This window comes from Ammospiza nelsoni, unplaced genomic scaffold (assembly GCF_027579445.1).
Source record: "Ammospiza nelsoni isolate bAmmNel1 unplaced genomic scaffold, bAmmNel1.pri scaffold_64, whole genome shotgun sequence".
NCBI classification, from domain to species: domain Eukaryota; kingdom Metazoa; phylum Chordata; class Aves; order Passeriformes; family Passerellidae; genus Ammospiza; species Ammospiza nelsoni.
Window position 1 is genome coordinate 1,128,561 of NW_026683196.1, and position 26,199 is coordinate 1,154,759.

A 26,199-nucleotide genomic window follows, 5' to 3' on the forward strand; every position below is an offset into this window, starting at 1 on the left:
GCCAAAGACATCCCAAAGGGAGTGCAGAAGTGCCAAAACATGGCTGCTTTCACGGCTTTTCCCTTAGGAAGAACCCTAATACCCGGCTGATTTACCTTCCTAGGGTTACTGTTAGGCTTAGGCCTAGGACTTTTAAAACCAGGAAGCCCTGGGCTCCAGGCACACTGCAGCTGCGAAAGGCATCCCAAGGGGAGCGCAAAAGTGACGCAACTTGGCTGCCACCACTGATATTTCCATGAGACCATCCCGAACCATAGGCTGATTTTCCTTCCTAGGGTTAAGGTTTGAGTTACGCCTAGGGTAAGGGTCTATTAACCAGAAAGCCCTGAGTTCCAAGAACACAGCAGCTGCGAAGGACTACCCAAGAAGAGCGCAAAAGTACCACAACATGCCTGCCTCCACAGCTTTTTCCTTGTGGACATGCCTAATTCCTGGCTGATTTGCCTTTCTCGTCTTAGGGTTGGGGTTCGGCCTAGGGCTAGGATTTTTAAAAGCAGGAAGCCCTGAGTTCCAGGCACACTGCAGCTGTGAAAGGCATCCAAAAGGGAGTGCAAAAGTGCCACAACATGGCTGCTTTCACGGCTTTTTCCTTGGCAAGACGCCTAACACCAGGCTGATTTACCTTCCCAGGGTTACTGTTAGGCTTAGGCCTAGGGCTAGGATTTTTAAAACTAGGAAGCCCTTAGCTCCAGGCACACTGCAGCTGTTCAAGGCATCCCAAGGGGAGTACAAAAGTGCAACAACATGGCAGCTTTCACAGCTTTTTCCTTGGCACCATCCCTATACCTAGGCTGATTTATCTGCCTAGGGTTAGGGTTAGGGTTCAGCCTAGGGCTTGGATTTTTTTAACCAGGAAGCCCTGAGTTCCAGGCTTACTTCATCTGCCAAAGGCATCCCAAAGGGAGTGCAGAAGTGCCACAACATGGCTGCTTTCACGGCTTTTCCCTTAGGAAGAACCCTAATACCCGGCTGATTTACCTTCCTAGGGTTACTGTTAGGCTTAGGCCTAGGACTTTTAAAACCAGGAAGCCCTGGGCTCCAGGCACACTGCAGCTGCGAAAGGCATCCCAAGGGGAGCGCAAAAGTGACGCAACTTGGCTGCCACCACTGATATTTCCATGAGACCATCCCGAACCATAGGCTGATTTTCCTTCCTAGGGTTAAGGTTTGAGTTACGCCTAGGGTAAGGGTCTATTAACCAGAAAGCCCTGAGTTCCAAGAACACAGCAGCTGCGAAGGACTACCCAAGAAGAGGGCAAAAGTACCACAACATGCCTGCCTCCACAGCTTTTTCCTTGGGGACATGCCTAATTCCTGGCTGATTTGCCTTTCTCGTCTTAGGGTTGGGGTTCGGCCTAGGGCTAGGATTTTTAAAATCAGGAAGCCCTGAGTTCCAGGCACACTGGAGCTGTGAAAGGCATCCAAAAGGGAGTGCAAAAGTGCCACAACATGGCTGCTTTCACGGCTTTTTCCTTGGCAAGACGCCTAACACCAGGCTGATTTACCTTCCCAGGGTTACTGTTAGGCTTAGGCCTAGGGCTAGGATTTTTAAAACTAGGAAGCCCTTAGCTCCAGGCACACTGCAGCTGTTCAAGGCATCCCAAGGGGAGTACAAAAGTGCAACAACATGGCAGCTTTCACAGCTTTTTCCTTGGCACCATCCCTATACCTAGGCTGATTTATCTGCCTAGGGTTAGGGTTAGGGTTCAGCCTAGGGCTTGGATTTTTTTAACCAGGAAGCCCTGAGTTCCAGGCTTACTTCATCTGCCAAAGGCATCCCAAAGGGAGTGCAGAAGTGCCACAACATGGCTGCTTTCACGGCTTTTCCCTTAGGAAGAACCCTAATACCTGGCTGATTTACCTTCCTAGGGTTACTGTTAGGCTTAGGCCTAGGACTTTTAAAACCAGGAAGCCCTGGGCTCCAGGCACACTGCAGCTGCGAAAGGCATCCCAAGGGGAGCGCAAAAGTGACGCAACTTGGCTGCCACCACTGATATTTCCATGAGACCATCCCGAACCATAGGCTGATTTTCCTTCCTAGGGTTAAGGTTTGAGTTACGCCTAGGGTAAGGGTCTATTAACCAGAAAGCCCTGAGTTCCAAGAACACAGCAGCTGCGAAGGACTAGCCAAGAAGAGCGCAAAAGTACCACAACATGCCTGCCTCCACAGCTTTTTCCTTGGGGACATGCCTAATTCCTGGCTGATTTGCCTTTCTCGTCTTAGGGTTGGGGTTCGGCCTAGGGCTAGGATTTTTAAAAGCAGGAAGCCCTGAGTTCCAGGCACACTGGAGCTGTGAAAGGCATCCAAAAGGGAGTGCAAAAGTGCCACAACATGGCTGCTTTCACGGCTTTTTCCTTGGCAAGAAGCCTAACACCAGGCTGATTTACCTTCCCAGGGTTACTGTTAGGCTTAGGCCTAGGGCTATGATTTTTAAAACTAGGAAGCCCTTAGCTCCAGGCACACTGCAGCTGTTCAAGGCATCCCAAGGGGAGTACAAAAGTGCAACAACATGGCAGCTTTCACAGCTTTTTCCTTGGCACCATCCCTATACCTAGGCTGATTTATCTGCCTAGGGTTAGGGTTAGGGTTCAGCCTAGGGCTTGGATTTCTTTAACCAGGAAGCCCTGAGTTCCAGGCTTACTTCATCTGCCAAAGGCATCCCAAAGGGAGTGCAGAAGTGCCACAACATGGCTGCTTTCACGGCTTTTCCCTTAGGAAGAACCCTAATACCCGGCTGATTTACCTTCCTAGGGTTACTGTTAGGCTTAGGCCTAGGACTTTTAAAACCAGGAAGCCCTGGGCTCCAGGCACACTGCAGCTGCGATGGCATCCCAAGGGGAGCGCAAAAGTGACGCAACTTGGCTGCCACCACTGATATTTCCATGAGACCATCCCGAACCATAGGCTGATTTTCCTTCCTAGGGTTAAGGTTTGAGTTACGCCTAGGGTAAGGGTCTATTAACCAGAAAGCCCTGAGTTCCAAGAACACAGCAGCTGCGAAGGACTAGCCAAGAAGAGCGCAAAAGTACCACAACATGCCTGCCTCCACAGCTTTTTCCTTGGGGACATGCCTAATTCCTGGCTGATTTGCCTTTCTCGTCTTAGGGTTGGGGTTCGGCCTAGGGCTAGGATTTTTAAAATCAGGAAGCCCTGAGTTCCAGGCACACTGCAGCTGTGAAAGGCATCCAAAAGGGAGTGCAAAAGTGCCACAACATGGCTGCTTTCACGGCTTTTTCCTTGGCAAGATGCCTAACACCAGGCTGATTTACCTTCCCAGGGTTACTGTTAGGCTTAGGCCTAGGGCTAGGATTTTTAAAACTAGGAAGCCCTTAGCTCCAGGCACACTGCAGCTGTTCAAGGCATCCCAAGGGGAGTACAAAAGTGCAACAACATGGCAGCTTTCACAGCTTTTTCCTTGGCACCATCCCTATACCTAGGCTGATTTATCTGCCTAGGGTTAGGGTTAGGGTTCAGCCTAGGGCTTGGATTTTTTTAACCAGGAAGCCCTGAGTTCCAGGCTTACTTCATCTGCCAAAGGCATCCCAAAGGGAGTGCAGAAGTGCCACAACATGGCTGCTTTCACGGCTTTTCCCTTAGGAAGAACCCTAATACCCGGCTGATTTACCTTCCTAGGGTTACTGTTAGGCTTAGGCCTAGGACTTTTAAAACCAGGAAGCCCTGGGCTCCAGGCACACTGCAGCTGCGAAAGGCATCCCAAGGGGAGCACAAAAGTGACGCAACTTGGCTGCCACCACTGATATTTCCATGAGACCATCCCGAACCATAGGCTGATTTTCCTTCCTAGGGTTAAGGTTTGAGTTACGCCTAGGGTAAGGTTTCTATTAACCAGAAAGCCCTGAGTTCCAAGAACACAGCAGCTGCGAAGGACTAGCCAAGAAGAGCGCAAAAGTACCACAACATGCCTGCCTCCACAGCTTTTTCCTTGGGGACATGCCTAATTCCTGGCTGATTTGCCTTTCTCGTCTTAGGGTTGGGGTTCGGCCTAGGGCTAGGATATTTAAAATCAAGAAGCCCTGAGTTCCAGGCACACTGGAGCTGTGAAAGGCATCCAAAAGGGAGTGCAAAAGTGCCACAACATGGCTGCTTTCACGGCTTTTTCCTTGGCAAGATGCCTAACACCAGGCTGATTTACCTTCCCAGGGTTACTGTTAGGCTTAGGCCTAGGGCTAGGATTTTTAAAACTAGGAAGCCCTTAGCTCCAGGCACACTGCAGCTGTTCAAGGCATCCCAAGGGGAGTACAAAAGTGCAACAACATGGCAGCTTTCACAGCTTTTTCCTTGGCACCATCCCTATACCTAGGCTGATTTATCTGCCTAGGGTTAGGGTTAGGGTTCAGCCTAGGGCTTGGATTTCTTTAACCAGGAAGCCCTGAGTTCCAGGCTTACTTCATCTGCCAAAGGCATCCCAAAGGGAGTGCAGAAGTGCCACAACATGGCTGCTTTCACGGCTTTTCCCTTAGGAAGAACCCTAATACCCGGCTGATTTACCTTCCTAGGGTTACTGTTAGGCTTAGGCCTAGGACTTTTAAAACCAGGAAGCCCTGGGCTCCAGGCACACTGCAGCTGCGAAAGGCATCCCAAGGGGAGCGCAAAAGTGACGCAACTTGGCTGCCACCACTGATATTTCCATGAGACCATCCCGAACCATAGGCTGATTTTCCTTCCTAGGGTTAAGGTTTGAGTTACGCCTAGGGTAAGGGTCTATTAACCAGAAAGCCCTGAGTTCCAAGAACACAGCAGCTGCGAAGGACTAGCCAAGAAGAGCGCAAAAGTAGCACAACATGCCTGCCTCCACAGCTTTTTCCTTGGGGACATGCCTAATTCCTGGCTGATTTGCCTTTCTCGTCTTAGGGTTGGGGTTCGGCCTAGGGCTAGGATTTTTAAAATCAGGAAGCCCTGAGTTCCAGGCACACTGCAGCTGTGAAAGGCATCCAAAAGGGAGTGCAAAAGTGCCACAACATGGCTGCTTTCACGGCTTTTTCCTTGGCAAGATGCCTAACACCAGGCTGATTTACCTTCCCAGGGTTACTGTTAGGCTTAGGCCTAGGGCTAGGATTTTTAAAACTAGGAAGCCCTTAGCTCCAGGCACACTGCAGCTGTTCAAGGCATCCCAAGGGGAGTACAAAAGTGCAACAACATGGCAGCTTTCACAGCTTTTTCCTTGGCACCATCCCTATACCTAGGCTGATTTATCTGCCTAGGGTTAGGGTTAGGGTTCAGCCTAGGGCTTGGATTTTTTTAACCAGGAAGCCCTGAGTTCCAGGCTTACTTCATCTGCCAAAGGCATCCCAAAGGGAGTGCAGAAGTGCCACAACATGGCTGCTTTCACGGCTTTTCCCTTAGGAAGAACCCTAATACCCGGCTGATTTACCTTCCTAGGGTTACTGTTAGGCTTAGGCCTAGGACTTTTAAAACCAGGAAGCCCTGGGCTCCAGGCACACTGCAGCTGCGAAAGGCATCCCAAGGGGAGCGCAAAAGTGACGCAACTTGGCTGCCACCACTGATATTTCCATGAGACCATCCCGAACCATAGGCTGATTTTCCTTCCTAGGGTTAAGGTTTGAGTTACGCCTAGGGTAAGGTTTCTATTAACCAGAAAGCCCTGAGTTCCAAGAACACAGCAGCTGCGAAGGACTAGCCAAGAAGAGCGCAAAAGTACCACAACATGCCTGCCTCCACAGCTTTTTCCTTGGGGACATGCCTAATTCCTGGCTGATTTGCCTTTCTCGTCTTAGGGTTGGGGTTCGGCCTAGGGCTAGGATTTTTAAAATCAAGAAGCCCTGAGTTCCAGGCACACTGGAGCTGTGAAAGGCATCCAAAAGGGAGTGCAAAAGTGCCACAACATGGCTGCTTTCACGGCTTTTTCCTTGGCAAGATGCCTAACACCAGGCTGATTTACCTTCCCAGGGTTACTGTTAGGCTTAGGCCTAGGGCTAGGATTTTTAAAACTAGGAAGCCCTTAGCTCCAGGCACACTGCAGCTGTTCAAGGCATCCCAAGGGGAGTACAAAAGTGCAACAACATGGCAGCTTTCACAGCTTTTTCCTTGGCACCATCCCTATACCTAGGCTGATTTATCTGCCTAGGGTTAGGGTTAGGGTTCAGCCTAGGGCTTGGATTTTTTTAACCAGGAAGCCCTGAGTTCCAGGCTTACTTCATCTGCCAAAGGCATCCCAAAGGGAGTGCAGAAGTGCCACAACATGGCTGCTTTCACGGCTTTTCCCTTAGGAAGAACCCTAATACCCGGCTGATTTACCTTCCTAGGGTTACTGTTAGGCTTAGGCCTAGGACTTTTAAAACCAGGAAGCCCTGGGCTCCAGGCACACTGCAGCTGCGAAAGGCAGGCATCCCAAGGGGAGCGCAAAAGTGACGCAACTTGGCTGCCACCACTGATATTTCCATGAGACCATCCCGAACCATAGGCTGATTTTCCTTCCTAGGGTTAAGGTTTGAGTTACGCCTAGGGTAAGGGTCTATTAACCAGAAAGCCCTGAGTTCCAAGAACACAGCAGCTGCGAAGGACTAGCCAAGAAGAGCGCAAAAGTACCACAACATGCCTGCCTCCACAGCTTTTTCCTTGGGGACATGCCTAATTCCTGGCTGATTTGCCTTTCTCGTCTTAGTGTTGGGGTTCGGCCTAGGGCTAGGATTTTTAAAATCAGGAAGCCCTGAGTTCCAGGCACACTGGAGCTGTGAAAGGCATCCAAAAGGGAGTGCAAAAGTGCCACAACATGGCTGCTTTCACGGCTTTTTCCTTGGCAAGAAGCCTAACACCAGGCTGATTTACCTTCCCAGGGTTACTGTTAGGCTTAGGCCTAGGGCTAGGATTTTTAAAACTAGGAAGCCCTTAGCTCCAGGCACACTGCAGCTGTTCAAGGCATCCCAAGGGGAGTACAAAAGTGCAACAACATGGCAGCTTTCACAGCTTTTTCCTTGGCACCATCCCTATACCTAGGCTGATTTATCTGCCTAGGGTTAGGGTTAGGGTTCAGCCTAGGGCTTGGATTTTTTTAACCAGGAAGCCCTGAGTTCCAGGCTTACTTCATCTGCCAAAGGCATCCCAAAGGGAGTGCAGAAGTGCCACAACATGGCTGCTTTCACGGCTTTTCCCTTAGGAAGAACCCTAATACCCGGCTGATTTACCTTCCTAGGGTTACTGTTAGGCTTAGGCCTAGGACTTTTAAAACCAGGAAGCCCTGGGCTCCAGGCACACTGCAGCTGCGAAAGGCATCCCAAGGGGAGCGCAAAAGTGACGCAACTTGGCTGCCACCACTGATATTTCCATGAGACCATCCCGAACCATAGGCTGATTTTCCTTCCTAGGGTTAAGGTTTGAGTTACGCCTAGGGTAAGGTTTCTATTTACCAGAAAGCCCTGAGTTCCAAGAACACAGCAGCTGCGAAGGACTAGCCAAGAAGAGCGCAAAAGTACCACAACATGCCTGCCTCCACAGCTTTTTCCTTGGGGACATGCCTAATTCCTGGCTGATTTGCCTTTCTCGTCTTAGGGTTGGGGTTCGGCCTAGGGCTAGGATTTTTAAAATCAGGAAGCCCTGAGTTCCAGGCACACTGGAGCTGTGAAAGGCATCCAAAAGGGAGTGCAAAAGTGCCACAACATGGCTGCTTTCACGGCTTTTTCCTTGGCAAGATGCCTAACACCAGGCTGATTTACCTTCCCAGGGTTACTGTTAGGCTTAGGCCTAGGGCTAGGATTTTTAAAACTAGGAAGCCCTTAGCTCCAGGCACACTGCAGCTGTTCAAGGCATCCCAAGGGGAGTACAAAAGTGCAACAACATGGCAGCTTTCACAGCTTTTTCCTTGGCACCATCCCTATACCTAGGCTGATTTATCTGCCTAGGGTTAGGGTTAGGGTTCAGCCTAGGGCTTGGATTTCTTTAACCAGGAAGCCCTGAGTTCCAGGCTTACTTCATCTGCCAAAGGCATCCCAAAGGGAGTGCAGAAGTGCCACAACATGGCTGCTTTCACGGCTTTTCCCTTAGGAAGAACCCTAATACCCGGCTGATTTACCTTCCTAGGGTTACTGTTAGGCTTAGGCCTAGGACTTTTAAAACCAGGAAGCCCTGGGCTCCAGGCACACTGCAGCTGCGAAAGGCATCCCAAGGGGAGCGCAAAAGTGACACAACTTGGCTGCCACCACTGATATTTCCATGAGACCATCCCGAACCATAGGCTGATTTTCCTTCCTAGGGTTAAGGTTTGAGTTACGCCTAGGGTAAGGGTCTATTAACCAGAAAGCCCTGAGTTCCAAGAACACAGCAGCTGCGAAGGACTAGCCAAGAAGAGCGCAAAAGTACCACAACATGCCTGCCTCCACAGCTTTTTCCTTGGGGACATGCCTAATTCCTGGCTGATTTGCCTTTCTCGTCTTAGGGTTGGGGTTCGGCCTAGGGCTAGGATTTTTAAAATCAGGAAGCCCTGAGTTCCAGGCACACTGGAGCTGTGAAAGGCATCCAAAAGGGAGTGCAAAAGTGCCACAACATGGCTGCTTTCACGGCTTTTTCCTTGGCAAGACGCCTAACACCAGGCTGATTTACCTTCCCAGGGTTACTGTTAGGCTTAGGCCTAGGGCTAGGATTTTTAAAACTAGGAAGCCCTTAGCTCCAGGCACACTGCAGCTGTTCAAGGCATCCCAAGGGGAGTACAAAAGTGCAACAACATGGCAGCTTTCACAGCTTTTTCCTTGGCACCATCCCTATACCTAGGCTGATTTATCTGCCTAGGGTTAGGGTTAGGGTTCAGCCTAGGGCTTGGATTTCTTTAACCAGGAAGCCCTGAGTTCCAGGCTTACTTCATCTGCCAAAGGCATCCCAAAGGGAGTGCAGAAGTGCCACAACATGGCTGCTTTCACGGCTTTTCCCTTAGGAAGAACCCTAATACCCGGCTGATTTACCTTCCTAGGGTTACTGTTAGGCTTAGGCCTAGGACTTTTAAAACCAGGAAGCCCTGGGCTCCAGGCACACTGCAGCTGCGAAAGGCAGGCATCCCAAGGGGAGCGCAAAAGTGACGCAACTTGGCTGCCACCACTGATATTTCCATGAGACCATCCCGAACCATAGGCTGATTTTCCTTCCTAGGGTTAAGGTTTGAGTTACGCCTAGGGTAAGGGTCTATTAACCAGAAAGCCCTGAGTTCCAAGAACACAGCAGCTGCGAAGGACTAGCCAAGAAGAGCGCAAAAGTACCACAACATGCCTGCCTCCACAGCTTTTTCCTTGGGGACATGCCTAATTCCTGGCTGATTTGCCTTTCTCGTCTTAGGGTTGGGGTTCGGCCTAGGGCTAGGATTTTTAAAATCAGGAAGCCCTGAGTTCCAGGCACACTGCAGCTGTGAAAGGCATCCAAAAGGGAGTGCAAAAGTGCCACAACATGGCTGCTTTCACGGCTTTTTCCTTGGCAAGAAGCCTAACACCAGGCTGATTTACCTTCCCAGGGTTACTGTTAGGCTTAGGCCTAGGGCTAGGATTTTTAAAACTAGGAAGCCCTTAGCTCCAGGCACACTGCAGCTGTTCAAGGCATCCCAAGGGGAGTACAAAAGTGCAACAACATGGCAGCTTTCACAGCTTTTTCCTTGGCACCATCCCTATACCTAGGCTGATTTATCTGCCTAGGGTTAGGGTTAGGGTTCAGCCTAGGGCTTGGATTTTTTTAACCAGGAAGCCCTGAGTTCCAGGCTTACTTCATCTGCCAAAGGCATCCCAAAGGGAGTGCAGAAGTGCCACAACATGGCTGCTTTCACGGCTTTTCCCTTAGGAAGAACCCTAATACCCGGCTGATTTACCTTCCTAGGGTTACTGTTAGGCTTAGGCCTAGGACTTTTAAAACCAGGAAGCCCTGGGCTCCAGGCACACTGCAGCTGCGAAAGGCAGGCATCCCAAGGGGAGCGCAAAAGTGACGCAACTTGGCTGCCACCACTGATATTTCCATGAGACCATCCCGAACCATAGGCTGATTTTCCTTCCTAGGGTTAAGGTTTGAGTTACGTCTAGGGTAAGGGTCTATTAACCAGAAAGCCCTGAGTTCCAAGAACACAGCAGCTGCGAAGGACTAGCCAAGAAGAGCGCAAAAGTACCACAACATGCCTGCCTCCACAGCTTTTTCCTTGGGGACATGCCTAATTCCTGGCTGATTTGCCTTTCTCGTCTTAGGGTTGGGGTTCGGCCTAGGGCTAGGATTTTTAAAATCAGGAAGCCCTGAGTTCCAGGCACACTGGAGCTGTTCAAGGCATCCAAAAGGGAGTGCAAAAGTGCCACAACATGGCTGCTTTCACGGCTTTTTCCTTGGCAAGACGCCTAACACCAGGCTGATTTACCTTCCCAGGGTTACTGTTAGGCTTAGGCCTAGGGCTAGGATTTTTAAAACTAGGAAGCCCTTAGCTCCAGGCACACTGCAGCTGTTCAAGGCATCCCAAGGGGAGTACAAAAGTGCAACAACATGGCAGCTTTCACAGCTTTTTCCTTGGCACCATCCCTATACCTAGGCTGATTTATCTGCCTAGGGTTAGGGTTAGGGTTCAGCCTAGGGCTTGGATTTCTTTAACCAGGAAGCCCTGAGTTCCAGGCTTACTTCATCTGCCAAAGGCATCCCAAAGGGAGTGCAGAAGTGCCACAACATGGCTGCTTTCACGGCTTTTCCCTTAGGAAGAACCCTAATACCCGGCTGATTTACCTTCCTAGGGTTACTGTTAGGCTTAGGCCTAGGACTTTTAAAACCAGGAAGCCCTGGGCTCCAGGCACACTGCAGCTGCGAAAGGCATCCCAAGGGGAGCGCAAAAATGACGCAACTTGGCTGCCACCACTGATATTTCCATGAGACCATCCCGAACCATAGGCTGATTTTCCTTCCTAGGGTTAAGGTTTGAGTTACGTCTAGGGTAAGGTTTCTATTTACCAGAAAGCCCTGAGTTCCAAGAACACAGCAGCTGCGAAGGACTAGCCAAGAAGAGCGCAAAAGTACCACAACATGCCTGCCTCCACAGCTTTTTCCTTGGGGACATGCCTAATTCCTGGCTGATTTGCCTTTCTCGTCTTAGGGTTGGGGTTCGGCCTATGGCTAGGATTTTTAAAATCAGGAAGCCCTGAGTTCCAGGCACACTGCAGCTGTGAAAGGCATCCAAAAGGGAGTGCAAAAGTGCCACAACATGGCTGCTTTCACGGCTTTTTCCTTGGCAAGATGCCTAACTCCAGGCTGATTTACCTTCCCAGGGTTACTGTTAGGCTTAGGCCTAGGGCTAGGATTTTTAAAACTAGGAAGCCCTTAGCTCCAGGCACACTGCAGCTGTTCAAGGCATCCCAAGGGGAGTACAAAAGTGCAACAACATGGCAGCTTTCACAGCTTTTTCCTTGGCACCATCCCTATACCTAGGCTGATTTATCTGCCTAGGGTTAGGGTTAGGCTTCAGCCTAGGGCTTGGATTTCTTTAACCAGGAAGCCCTGAGTTCCAGGCTTACTTCATCTGCCAAAGGCATCCCAAAGGGAGTGCAGAAGTGCCACAACATGGCTGCTTTCACGGCTTTTCCCTTAGGAAGAACCCTAATACCCGGCTGATTTACCTTCCTAGGGTTACTGTTAGGCTTAGGCCTAGGACTTTTAAAACCAGGAAGCCCTGGGCTCCAGGCACACTGCAGCTGCGAAAGGCATCCCAAGGGGAGCGCAAAAGTGACGCAACTTGGCTGCCACCACTGATATTTCCATGAGACCATCCCGAACCATAGGCTGATTTTCCTTCCTAGGGTTAAGGTTTGAGTTACGCCTAGGGTAAGGGTTCTATTTACCAGAAAGCCATGAGTTCCAAGAACACAGCAGCTGCGAAGGACTAGCCAAGAAGAGCGCAAAAGTAGCACAACATGCCTGCCTCCACAGCTTTTTCCTTGGGGACATGCCTAATTCCTGGCTGATTTGCCTTTCTCGTCTTAGGGTTGGGGTTCGGCCTAGGGCTAGGATTTTTAAAATCAGGAAGCCCTGAGTTCCAGGCACACTGGAGCTGTGAAAGGCATCCAAAAGGGAGTGCAAAAGTGCCACAACATGGCTGCTTTCACGGCTTTTTCCTTGGCAAGACGCCTAACACCAGGCTGATTTACCTTCCCAGGGTTACTGTTAGGCTTAGGCCTAGGGCTAGGATTTTTAAAACTAGGAAGCCCTTAGCTCCAGGCACACTGCAGCTGTTCAAGGCATCCCAAGGGGAGTACAAAAGTGCAACAACATGGCAGCTTTCACAGCTTTTTCCTTGGCACCATCCCTATACCTAGGCTGATTTATCTGCCTAGGGTTAGGGTTAGGGTTCAGCCTAGGGCTTGGATTTTTTTAACCAGGAAGCCCTGAGTTCCAGGCTTACTTCATCTGCCAAAGGCATCCCAAAGGGAGTGCAGAAGTGCCACAACATGGCTGCTTTCACGGCTTTTCCCTTAGGAAGAACCCTAATACCCGGCTGATTTACCTTCCTAGGGTTACTGTTAGGCTTAGGCCTAGGACTTTTAAAACCAGGAAGCCCTGGGCTCCAGGCACACTGCAGCTGCGAAAGGCATCCCAAGGGGAGCGCAAAAGTGACGCAACTTGGCTGCCACCACTGATATTTCCATGAGACCATCCCGAACCATAGGCTGATTTTCCTTCCTAGGGTTAAGGTTTGAGTTACGCCTAGGGTAAGGGTCTATTAACCAGAAAGCCCTGAGTTCCAAGAACACAGCAGCTGCGAAGGACTACCCAAGAAGAGCGCAAAAGTACCACAACATGCCTGCCTCCACAGCTTTTTCCTTGGGGACATGCCTAATTCCTGGCTGATTTGCCTTTCTCGTCTTAGGGTTGGGGTTCGGCCTAGGGCTAGGATTTTTAAAAGCAGGAAGCCCTGAGTTCCAGGCACACTGGAGCTGTGAAAGGCATCCAAAAGGGAGTGCAAAAGTGCCACAACATGGCTGCTTTCACGGCTTTTTCCTTGGCAAGACACCTAACACCAGGCTGATTTACCTTCCCAGGGTTACTGTTAGGCTTAGGCCTAGGGCTAGGATTTTTAAAACTAGGAAGCCCTTAGCTCCAGGCACACTGCAGCTGTTCAAGGCGTCCCAAGGGGAGTACAAAAGTGCAACAACATGGCAGCTTTCACAGCTTTTTCCTTGGCACCATCCCTATACCTAGGCTGATTTATCTGCCTAGGGTTAGGGTTAGGGTTCAGCCTAGGGCTTGGATTTCTTTAACCAGGAAGCCCTGAGTTCCAGGCTTACTTCATCTGCCAAAGACATCCCAAAGGGAGTGCAGAAGTGCCACAACATGGCTGCTTTCACGGCTTTTCCCTTAGGAAGAACCCTAATACCCGGCTGATTTACCTTCCTAGGGTTACTGTTAGGCTTAGGCCTAGGACTTTTAAAACCAGGAAGCCCTGGGCTCCAGGCACACTGCAGCTGCGAAAGGCATCCCAAGGGGAGCGCAAAAGTGACGCAACTTGGCTGCCACCACTGATATTTCCATGAGACCATCCCGAACCATAGGCTGATTTTCCTTCCTAGGATTAAGGTTTGAGTTACGCCTAGGGTAAGGGTCTATTAACCAGAAAGCCCTGAGTTCCAAGAACACAGCAGCTGCGAAGGACTAGCCAAGAAGAGCGCAAAAGTACCACAACATGCCTGCCTCCACAGCTTTTTCCTTGGGGACATGCCTAATTCCTGGCTGATTTGCCTTTCTCGTCTTAGGGTTGGGGTTCGGCCTAGGGCTAGGATTTTTAAAATCAGGAAGCCCTGAGTTCCAGGCACACTGCAGCTGTGAAAGGCATCCAAAAGGGAGTGCAAAAGTGCCACAACATGGCTGCTTTCACGGCTTTTTCCTTGGCAAGACGCCTAACTCCAGGCTGATTTACCTTCCCAGGGTTACTGTTAGGCTTAGGCCTAGGGCTAGGATTTTTAAAACTAGGAAGCCCTTAGCTCCAGGCACACTGCAGCTGTTCAAGGCATCCCAAGGGGAGTACAAAAGTGCAACAACATGGCAGCTTTCACAGCTTTTTCCTTGGCACCATCCCTATACCTAGGCTGATTTATCTGCCTAGGGTTAGGGTTAGGGTTCAGCCTAGGGCTTGGATTTTTTTAACCAGGAAGCCCTGAGTTCCAGGCTTACTTCATCTGCCAAAGGCATCCCAAAGGGAGTGCAGAAGTGCCACAACATGGCTGCTTTCACGGCTTTTCCCTTAGGAAGAACCCTAATACCCGGCTGATTTACCTTCCTAGGGTTACTGTTAGGCTTAGGCCTAGGACTTTTAAAACCAGGAAGCCCTGGGCTCCAGGCACACTGCAGCTGCGAAAGGCATCCCAAGGGGAGCGCAAAAGTGACGCAACTTGGCTGCCACCACTGATATTTCCATGAGACCATCCCGAACCATAGGCTGATTTTCCTTCCTAGGGTTAAGGTTTGAGTTACGCCTAGGGTAAGGGTTCTATTTACCAGAAAGCCATGAGTTCCAAGAACACAGCAGCTGCGAAGGACTAGCCAAGAAGAGCGCAAAAGTAGCACAACATGCCTGCCTCCACAGCTTTTTCCTTGGGGACATGCCTAATTCCTGGCTGATTTGCCTTTCTCGTCTTAGGGTTGGGGTTCGGCCTAGGGCTAGGATTTTTAAAATCAGGAAGCCCTGAGTTCCAGGCACACTGGAGCTGTGAAAGGCATCCAAAAGGGAGTGCAAAAGTGCCACAACATGGCTGCTTTCACGGCTTTTTCCTTGGCAAGACGCCTAACACCAGGCTGATTTACCTTCCCAGGGTTACTGTTAGGCTTAGGCCTAGGGCTAGGATTTTTAAAACTAGGAAGCCCTTAGCTCCAGGCACACTGCAGCTGTTCAAGGCATCCCAAGGGGAGTACAAAAGTGCAACAACATGGCAGCTTTCACAGCTTTTTCCTTGGCACCATCCCTATACCTAGGCTGATTTATCTGCCTAGGGTTAGGGTTAGGGTTCAGCCTAGGGCTTGGATTTTTTTAACCAGGAAGCCCTGAGTTCCAGGCTTACTTCATCTGCCAAAGACATCCCAAAGGGAGTGCAGAAGTGCCACAACATGGCTGCTTTCACGGCTTTTCCCTTAGGAAGAACCCTAATACCCGGCTGATTTACCTTCCTAGGGTTACTGTTAGGCTTAGGCCTAGGACTTTTAAAACCAGGAAGCCCTGGGCTCCAGGCACACTGCAGCTGCGAAAGGCATCCCAAGGGGAGCGCAAAAGTGACGCAACTTGGCTGCCACCACTGATATTTCCATGAGACCATCCCGAACCATAGGCTGATTTTCCTTCCTAGGGTTAAGGTTTGAGTTACGCCTAGGGTAAGGTTTCTATTAACCAGAAAGCCCTGAGTTCCAAGAACACAGCAGCTGCGAAGGACTAGCCAAGAAGAGCGCAAAAGTACCACAACATGCCTGCCTCCACAGCTTTTTCCTTGGGGACATGCCTAATTCCTGGCTGATTTGCCTTTCTCGTCTTAGGGTTGGGGTTCGGCCTAGGGCTAGGATTTTTAAAAGCAGGAAGCCCTGAGTTCCAGGCACACTGGAGCTGTGAAAGGCATCCAAAAGGGAGTGCAAAAGTGCCACAACATGGCTGCTTTCACGGCTTTTTCCTTGGCAAGACGCCTAACACCAGGCTGATTTACCTTCCCAGGGTTACTGTTAGGCTTAGGCCTAGGGCTAGGATTTTTAAAACTAGGAAGCCCTTAGCTCCAGGCACACTGCAGCTGTTCAAGGCGTCCCAAGGGGAGTACAAAAGTGCAACAACATGGCAGCTTTCACAGCTTTTTCCTTGGCACCATCCCTATACCTAGGCTGATTTATCTGCCTAGGGTTAGGGTTAGGGTTCAGCCTAGGGCTGTGATTTCTTTAACCAGGAAGCCCTGAGTTCCAGGCTTACTTCATCTGCCAAAGACATCCCAAAGGGAGTGCAGAAGTGCCACAACATGGCTGCTTTCACGGCTTTTCCCTTAGGAAGAACCCTAATACCCGGCTGATTTACCTTCCTAGGGTTACTGTTAGGCTTAGGCCTAGGACTTTTAAAACCAGGAAGCCCTGGGCTCCAGGCACACTGCAGCTGCGAAAGGCATCCCAAGGGGAGCGCAAAAGTGACGCAACTTGGCTGCCACCACTGATATTTCCATGAGACCATCCCGAACCATAGGCTGATTTTCCTTCCTAGGGTTAAGGTTTGAGTTACGCCTAGGGTAAGGGTCTATTAACCAGAAAGCCCTGAGTTCCAAGAACACAGCAGCTGCGAAGGACTAGCCAAGAAGAGCGCAAAAGTAGCACAACATGCCTGCCTCCACAGCTTTTTCCTTGGGGACATGCCTAATTCCTGGCTGATTTGCCTTTCTCGTCTTAGGGTTGGGGTTCGGCCTAGGGCTAGGATTTTTAAAATCAGGAAGCCCTGAGTTCCAGGCACACTGGAGCTGTGAAAGGCATCCAAAAGGGAGTGCAAAAGTGCCACAACATGGCTGCTTTCACGGCTTTTTCCTTGGCAAGACGCCTAACACCAGGCTGATTTACCTTCCCAGGGTTACTGTTAGGCTTAGGCCTAGGGCTAGGATTTTTAAAACTAGGAAGCCCTTAGCTCCAGGCACACTGCAGCTGTTCAAGGCATCCCAAGGGGAGTACAAAAGTGCAACAACATGGCAGCTTTCACAGCTTTTTCCTTGGCACCATCCCTATACCTAGGCTGATTTATCTGCCTAGGGTTAGGGTTAGGGTTCAGCCTAGGGCTTGGATTTCTTTAACCAGGAAGCCCTGAGTTCCAGGCTTACTTCATCTGCCAAAGGCATCCCAAAGGGAGTGCAGAAGTGCCACAACATGGCTGCTTTCACGGCTTTTCCCTTAGGAAGAACCCTAATACCCGGCTGATTTACCTTCCTAGGGTTACTGTTAGGCTTAGGCCTAGGACTTTTAAAACCAGGAAGCCCTGGGCTCCAGGCACACTGCAGCTGCGAAAGGCATCCCAAGGGGAGCGCAAAAATGACGCAACTTGGCTGCCACCACTGATATTTCCATGAGACCATCCCGAACCATAGGCTGATTTTCCTTCCTAGGGTTAAGGTTTGAGTTACGTCTAGGGTAAGGTTTCTATTTACCAGAAAGCCCTGAGTTCCAAGAACACAGCAGCTGCGAAGGACTAGCCAAGAAGAGCGCAAAAGTACCACAACATGCCTGCCTCCACAGCTTTTTCCTTGGGGACATGCCTAATTCCTGGCTGATTTGCCTTTCTCGTCTTAGGGTTGGGGTTCGGCCTAGGGCTAGGATTTTTAAAATCAGGAAGCCCTGAGTTCCAGGCACACTGCAGCTGTGAAAGGCATCCAAAAGGGAGTGCAAAAGTGCCACAACATGGCTGCTTTCACGGCTTTTTCCTTGGCAAGATGCCTAACTCCAGGCTGATTTACCTTCCCAGGGTTACTGTTAGGCTTAGGCCTAGGGCTAGGATTTTTAAAACTAGGAAGCCCTTAGCTCCAGGCACACTGCAGCTGTTCAAGGCATCCCAAGGGGAGTACAAAAGTGCAACAACATGGCAGCTTTCACAGCTTTTTCCTTGGCACCATCCCTATACCTAGGCTGATTTATCTGCCTAGGGTTAGGGTTAGGGTTCAGCCTAGGGCTTGGATTTTTTTAACCAGGAAGCCCTGAGTTCCAGGCTTACTTCATCTGCCAAAGGCATCCCAAAGGGAGTGCAGAAGTGCCACAACATGGCTGCTTTCACGGCTTTTCCCTTAGGAAGAACCCTAATACCCGGCTGATTTACCTTCCTAGGGTTACTGTTAGGCTTAGGCCTAGGACTTTTAAAACCAGGAAGCCCTGGGCTCCAGGCACACTGCAGCTGCGAAAGGCATCCCAAGGGGAGCGCAAAAGTGACGCAACTTGGCTGCCACCACTGATATTTCCATGAGACCATCCCGAACCATAGGCTGATTTTCCTTCCTAGGGTTAAGGTTTGAGTTACGCCTAGGGTAAGGGTTCTATTTACCAGAAAGCCATGAGTTCCAAGAACACAGCAGCTGCGAAGGACTAGCCAAGAAGAGCGCAAAAGTAGCACAACATGCCTGCCTCCACAGCTTTTTCCTTGGGGACATGCCTAATTCCTGGCTGATTTGCCTTTCTCGTCTTAGGGTTGGGGTTCGGCCTAGGGCTAGGATTTTTAAAATCAGGAAGCCCTGAGTTCCAGGCACACTGGAGCTGTGAAAGGCATCCAAAAGGGAGTGCAAAAGTGCCACAACATGGCTGCTTTCACGGCTTTTTCCTTGGCAAGACGCCTAACACCAGGCTGATTTACCTTCCCAGGGTTACTGTTAGGCTTAGGCCTAGGGCTAGGATTTTTAAAACTAGGAAGCCCTTAGCTCCAGGCACACTGCAGCTGTTCAAGGCATCCCAAGGGGAGTACAAAAGTGCAACAACATGGCAGCTTTCACAGCTTTTTCCTTGGCACCATCCCTATACCTAGGCTGATTTATCTGCCTAGGGTTAGGGTTAGGGTTCAGCCTAGGGCTTGGATTTTTTTAACCAGGAAGCCCTGAGTTCCAGGCTTACTTCATCTGCCAAAGGCATCCCAAAGGGAGTGCAGAAGTGCCACAACATGGCTGCTTTCACGGCTTTTCCCTTAGGAAGAACCCTAATACCCGGCTGATTTACCTTCCTAGGGTTACTGTTAGGCTTAGGCCTAGGACTTTTAAAACCAGGAAGCCCTGGGCTCCAGGCACACTGCAGCTGCGAAAGGCATCCCAAGGGGAGCGCAAAAGTGACGCAACTTGGCTGCCACCACTGATATTTCCATGAGACCATCCCGAACCATAGGCTGATTTTCCTTCCTAGGGTTAAGGTTTGAGTTACGCCTAGGGTAAGGGTCTATTAACCAGAAAGCCCTGAGTTCCAAGAACACAGCAGCTGCGAAGGACTAGCCAAGAAGAGCGCAAAAGTACCACAACATGCCTGCCTCCACAGCTTTTTCCTTGGGGACATGCCTAATTCCTGGCTGATTTGCCTTTCTCGTCTTAGGGTTGGGGTTCGGCCTAGGGCTAGGATTTTTAAAAGCAGGAAGCCCTGAGTTCCAGGCACACTGGAGCTGTGAAAGGCATCCAAAAGGGAGTGCAAAAGTGCCACAACATGGCTGCTTTCACGGCTTTTTCCTTGGCAAGACGCCTAACACCAGGCTGATTTACCTTCCCAGGGTTACTGTTAGGCTTAGGCCTAGGGCTAGGATTTTTAAAACTAGGAAGCCCTTAGCTCCAGGCACACTGCAGCTGTTCAAGGCGTCCCAAGGGGAGTACAAAAGTGCAACAACATGGCAGCTTTCACAGCTTTTTCCTTGGCACCATCCCTATACCTAGGCTGATTTATCTGCCTAGGGTTAGGGTTAGGGTTCAGCCTAGGGCTGTGATTTCTTTAACCAGGAAGCCCTGAGTTCCAGGCTTACTTCATCTGCCAAAGACATCCCAAAGGGAGTGCAGAAGTGCCACAACATGGCTGCTTTCACGGCTTTTCCCTTAGGAAGAACCCTAATACCCGGCTGATTTACCTTCCTAGGGTTACTGTTAGGCTTAGGCCTAGGACTTTTAAAACCAGGAAGCCCTGGGCTCCAGGCACACTGCAGCTGCGAAAGGCATCCCAAGGGGAGCGCAAAAGTGACGCAACTTGGCTGCCACCACTGATATTTCCATGAGACCATCCCGAACCATAGGCTGATTTTCCTTCCTAGGGTTAAGGTTTGAGTTACGCCTAGGGTAAGGGTCTATTAACCAGAAAGCCCTGAGTTCCAAGAACACAGCAGCTGCGAAGGACTAGCCAAGAAGAGCGCAAAAGTACCACAACATGCCTGCCTCCACAGCTTTTTCCTTGGGGACATGCCTAATTCCTGGCTGATTTGCCTTTCTCGTCTTAGGGTTGGGGTTCGGCCTAGGGCTAGGATTTTTAAAATCAGGAAGCCCTGAGTTCCAGGCACACTGGAGCTGTGAAAGGCATCCAAAAGGGAGTGCAAAAGTGCCACAACATGGCTGCTTTCACGGCTTTTTCCTTGGCAAGACGCCTAACACCAGGCTGATTTACCTTCCCAGGGTTACTGTTAGGCTTAGGCCTAGGGCTAGGATTTTTAAAACTAGGAAGCCCTTAGCTCCAGGCACACTGCAGCTGTTCAAGGCATCCCAAGGGGAGTACAAAAGTGCAACAACATGGCAGCTTTCACAGCTTTTTCCTTGGCACCATCCCTATACCTAGGCTGATTTATCTGCCTAGGGTTAGGGTTAGGGTTCAGCCTAGGGCTTGGATTTCTTTAACCAGGAAGCCCTGAGTTCCAGGCTTACTTCATCTGCCAAAGGCATCCCAAAGGGAGTGCAGAAGTGCCACAACATGGCTGCTTTCACGGCTTTTCCCTTAGGAAGAACCCTAATACCCGGCTGATTTACCTTCCTAGGGTTACTGTTAGGCTTAGGCCTAGGACTTTTAAAACCAGGAAGCCCTGGGCTCCAGGCACACTGCAGCTGCAAAAGGCATCCCAAGGGGAGCGCAAAAGTGACGCAACTTGGCTGCCACCACTGATATTTCCATGAGACCATCCCGAACCATAGGCTGATTTTCCTTCCTAGGGTTAAGGTTTGAGTTACGCCTAGGGTAAGGGTTCTATTTACCAGAAAGCCATGAGTTCCAAGAACACAGCAGCTGCGAAGGACTAGCCAAGAAGAGCGCAAAAGTAGCACAACATGCCTGCCTCCACAGCTTTTTCCTTGGGGACATGCCTAATTCCTGGCTGATTTGCCTTTCTCGTCTTAGGGTTGGGGTTCGGCCTAGGGCTAGGATTTTTAAAATCAGGAAGCCCTGAGTTCCAGGCACACTGGAGCTGTGAAAGGCATCCAAAAGGGAGTGCAAAAGTGCCACAACATGGCTGCTTTCACGGCTTTTTCCTTGGCAAGACGCCTAACACCAGGCTGATTTACCTTCCCAGGGTTACTGTTAGGCTTAGGCCTAGGGCTAGGATTTTTAAAACTAGGAAGCCCTTAGCTCCAGGCACACTGCAGCTGTTCAAGGCATCCCAAGGGGAGTACAAAAGTGCAACAACATGGCAGCTTTCACAGCTTTTTCCTTGGCACCATCCCTATACCTAGGCTGATTTATCTGCCTAGGGTTAGGGTTAGGGTTCAGCCTAGGGCTTGGATTTTTTTAACCAGGAAGCCCTGAGTTCCAGGCTTACTTCATCTGCCAAAGACATCCCAAAGGGAGTGCAGAAGTGCCACAACATGGCTGCTTTCACGGCTTTTCCCTTAGGAAGAACCCTAATACCCGGCTGATTTACCTTCCTAGGGTTACTGTTAGGCTTAGGCCTAGGACTTTTAAAACCAGGAAGCCCTGGGCTCCAGGCACACTGCAGCTGCGAAAGGCATCCCAAGGGGAGCGCAAAAGTGACGCAACTTGGCTGCCACCACTGATATTTCCATGAGACCATCCCGAACCATAGGCTGATTTTCCTTCCTAGGGTTAAGGTTTGAGTTACGCCTAGGGTAAGGGTCTATTAACCAGAAAGCCCTGAGTTCCAAGAACACAGCAGCTGCGAAGGACTAGCCAAGAAGAGCGCAAAAGTACCACAACATGCCTGCCTCCACAGCTTTTTCCTTGGGGACATGCCTAATTCCTGGCTGATTTGCCTTTCTCGTCTTAGGGTTGGGGTTCGGCCTAGGGCTAGGATTTTTAAAATCAGGAAGCCCTGAGTTCCAGGCACACTGGAGCTGTGAAAGGCATCCAAAAGGGAGTGCAAAAGTGCCACAACATGGCTGCTTTCACGGCTTTTTCCTTGGCAAGACGCCTAACACCAGGCTGATTTACCTTCCCAGGGTTACTGTTAGGCTTAGGCCTAGGGCTAGGATTTTTAAAACTAGGAAGCCCTTAGCTCCAGGCACACTGCAGCTGTTCAAGGCATCCCAAGGGGAGTACAAAAGTGCAACAACATGGCAGCTTTCACAGCTTTTTCCTTGGCACCATCCCTATACCTAGGCTGATTTATCTGCCTAGGGTTAGGGTTAGGGTTCAGCCTAGGGCTTGGATTTCTTTAACCAGGAAGCCCTGAGTTCCAGGCTTACTTCATCTGCCAAAGGCATCCCAAAGGGAGTGCAGAAGTGCCACAACAAGGCTGCTTTCACGGCTTTTCCCTTAGGAAGAACCCTAATACCCGGCTGATTTACCTTCCTAGGGTTACTGTTAGGCTTAGGCCTAGGACTTTTAAAACCAGGAAGCCCTGGGCTCCAGGCACACTGCAGCTGCGAAAGGCAGGCATCCCAAGGGGAGCGCAAAAGTGACGCAACTTGGCTGCCACCACTGATATTTCCATGAGACCATCCCGAACCATAGGCTGATTTTCCTTCCTAGGGTTAAGGTTTGAGTTACGCCTAGGGTAAGGGTCTATTAACCAGAAAGCCCTGAGTTCCAAGAACACAGCAGCTTGAAGGACTAGCCAAGAAGAGCGCAAAAGTACCACAACATGCCTGCCTCCACAGCTTTTTCCTTGGGGACATGCCTAATTCCTGGCTGATTTGCCTTTCTCGTCTTAGGGTTGGGGTTCGGCCTAGGGCTAGGATTTTTAAAATCAGGAAGCCCTGAGTTCCAGGCACACTGCAGCTGTGAAAGGCATCCAAAAGGGAGTGCAAAAGTGCCACAACATGGCTGCTTTCACGGCTTTTTCCTTGGCAAGAAGCCTAACACCAGGCTGATTTACCTTCCCAGGGTTACTGTTAGGCTTAGGCCTAGGGCTAGGATTTTTAAAACTAGGAAGCCCTTAGCTCCAGGCACACTGCAGCTGTTCAAGGCATCCCAAGGGGAGTACAAAAGTGCAACAACATGGCAGCTTTCACAGCTTTTTCCTTGGCACCATCCCTATACCTAGGCTGATTTATCTGCCTAGGGTTAGGGTTAGGGTTCAGCCTAGGGCTTGGATTTCTTTAACCAGGAAGCCCTGAGTTCCAGGCTTACTTCATCTGCCAAAGGCATCCCAAAGGGAGTGCAGAAGTGCCACAACATGGCTGCTTTCACGGCTTTTCCCTTAGGAAGAACCCTAATACCCGGCTGATTTACCTTCCTAGGGTTACTGTTAGGCTTAGGCCTAGGACTTTTAAAACCAGGAAGCCCTGGGCTCCAGGCACACTGCAGCTGCGAAAGGCATCCCAAGGGGAGCGCAAAAGTGACACAACTTGGCTGCCACCACTGATATTTCCATGAGACCATCCCGAACCATAGGCTGATTTTCCTTCCTAGGGTTAAGGTTTGAGTTACGCCTAGGGTAAGGGTCTATTAACCAGAAAGCCCTGAGTTCCAAGAACACAGCAGCTGCGAAGGACTAGCCAAGAAGAGCGCAAAAGTAGCACAACATGCCTGCCTCCACAGCTTTTTCCTTGGGGACATGCCTAATTCCTGGCTGATTTGCCTTTCTCGTCTTAGGGTTGGGGTTCGGCCTAGGGCTAGGATTTTTAAAATCAGGAAGCCCTGAGTTCCAGGCACACTGGAGCTGTGAAAGGCATCCAAAAGGGAGTGCAAAAGTGCCACAACATGGCTGCTTTCACGGCTTTTTCCTTGGCAAGATGCCTAACACCAGGCTGATTTACCTTCCCAGGGTTACTGTTAGGCTTAGGCCTAGGGCTAGGATTTTTAAAACTAGGAAGCCCTTAGCTCCAGGCACACTGCAGCTGTTCAAGGCATCCCAAGGGGAGTACAAAAGTGCAACAACATGGCAGCTTTCACAGCTTTTTCCTTGGCACCATCCCTATACCTAGGCTGATTTATCTGCCTAGGGTTAGGGTTAGGGTTCAGCCTAGGGCTTGGATTTTTTTAACCAGGAAGCCCTGAGTTCCAGGCTTACTTCATCTGCCAAAGGCATCCCAAAGGGAGTGCAGAAGTGCCACAACATGGCTGCTTTCACGGCTTTTCCCTTAGGAAGAACCCTAATACCCGGCTGATTTACCTTCCTAGGGTTACTGTTAGGCTTAGGCCTAGGACTTTTAAAACCAGGAAGCCCTGGGCTCCAGGCACACTGCAGCTGCGAAAGGCATCCCAAGGGGAGCGCAAAAGTGACGCAACTTGGCTGCCACCACTGATATTTCCATGAGACCATCCCGAACCATAGGCTGATTTTCCTTCCTAGGGTTAAGGTTTGAGTTACGCCTAGGGTAAGGGTCTATTAACCAGAAAGCCCTGAGTTCCAAGAACACAGCAGCTGCGAAGGACTAGCCAAGAAGAGCGCAAAAGTACCACAACATGCCTGCCTCCACAGCTTTTTCCTTGGGGACATGCCTAATTCCTGGCTGATTTGCCTTTCTCGTCTTAGGGTTGGGGTTCGGCCTAGGGCTAGGATTTTTAAAAGCAGGAAGCCCTGAGTTCCAGGCACACTGGAGCTGTGAAAGGCATCCAAAAGGGAGTGCAAAAGTGCCACAACATGGCTGCTTTCACGGCTTTTTCCTTGGCAAGACGCCTAACACCAGGCTGATTTACCTTCCCAGGGTTACTGTTAGGCTTAGGCCTAGGGCTAGGATTTTTAAAACTAGGAAGCCCTTAGCTCCAGGCACACTGCAGCTGTTCAAGGCATCCCAAGGGGAGTACAAAAGTGCAACAACATGGCAGCTTTCACAGCTTTTTCCTTGGCACCATCCCTATACCTAGGCTGATTTATCTGCCTAGGGTTAGGGTTAGGGTTCAGCCTAGGGCTTGGATTTCTTTAACCAGGAAGCCCTGAGTTCCAGGCTTACTTCATCTGCCAAAGGCATCCCAAAGGGAGTGCAGAAGTGCCACAACATGGCTGCTTTCACGGCTTTTCCCTTAGGAAGAACCCTAATACCCGGCTGATTTACCTTCCTAGGGTTACTGTTAGGCTTAGGCCTAGGACTTTTAAAACCAGGAAGCCCTGGGCTCCAGGCACACTGCAGCTGCGAAAGGCATCCCAAGGGGAGCGCAAAAGTGACGCAACTTGGCTGCCACCACTGATATTTCCATGAGACCATCCCGAACCATAGGCTGATTTTCCTTCCTAGGGTTAAGGTTTGAGTTACGCCTAGGGTAAGGGTCTATTAACCAGAAAGCCCTGAGTTCCAAGAACACAGCAGCTGCGAAGGACTAGCCAAGAAGAGCGCAAAAGTACCACAACATGCCTGCCTCCACAGCTTTTTCCTTGGGGACATGCCTAATTCCTGGCTGATTTGCCTTTCTCGTCTTAGGGTTGGGGTTCGGCCTAGGGCTAGGATTTTTAAAATCAGGAAGCCCTGAGTTCCAGGCACACTGGAGCTGTGAAAGGCATCCAAAAGGGAGTGCAAAAGTGCCACAACATGGCTGCTTTCACGGCTTTTTCCTTGGCAAGACGCCTAACACCAGGCTGATTTACCTTCCCAGGGTTACTGTTAGGCTTAGGCCTAGGGCTAGGATTTTTAAAACTAGGAAGCCCTTAGCTCCAGGCACACTGCAGCTGTTCAAGGCATCCCAAGGGGAGTACAAAAGTGCAACAACATGGCAGCTTTCACAGCTTTTTCCTTGGCACCATCCCTATACCTAGGCTGATTTATCTGCCTAGGGTTAGGGTTAGGGTTCAGCCTAGGGCTTGGATTTCTTTAACCAGGAAGCCCTGAGTTCCAGGCTTACTTCATCTGCCAAAGGCATCCCAAAGGGAGTGCAGAAGTGCCACAACATGGCTGCTTTCACGGCTTTTCCCTTAGGAAGAACCCTAATACCCGGCTGATTTACCTTCCTAGGGTTACTGTTAGGCTTAGGCCTAGGACTTTTAAAACCAGGAAGCCCTGGGCTCCAGGCACACTGCAGCTGCGAAAGGCATCCCAAGGGGAGCGCAAAAGTGACGCAACTTGGCTGCCACCACTGATATTTCCATGAGACCATCCCGAACCATAGGCTGATTTTCCTTCCTAGGGTTAAGGTTTGAGTTACGCCTAGGGTAAGGTTTCTATTTACCAGAAAGCCCTGAGTTCCAAGAACACAGCAGCTGCGAAGGACTACCCAAGAAGAGCACAAAAGTACCACAACATGCCTGCCTCCACAGCTTTTTCCTTGGGGACATGCCTAATTCCTGGCTGATTTGCCTTTCTCGTCTTAGGGTTGGGGTTCGGCCTAGGGCTAGGATTTTTAAAATCAGGAAGCCCTGAGTTCCAGGCACACTGCAGCTGTGAAAGGCATCCAAAAGCGAGTGCAAAAGTGCCACAACA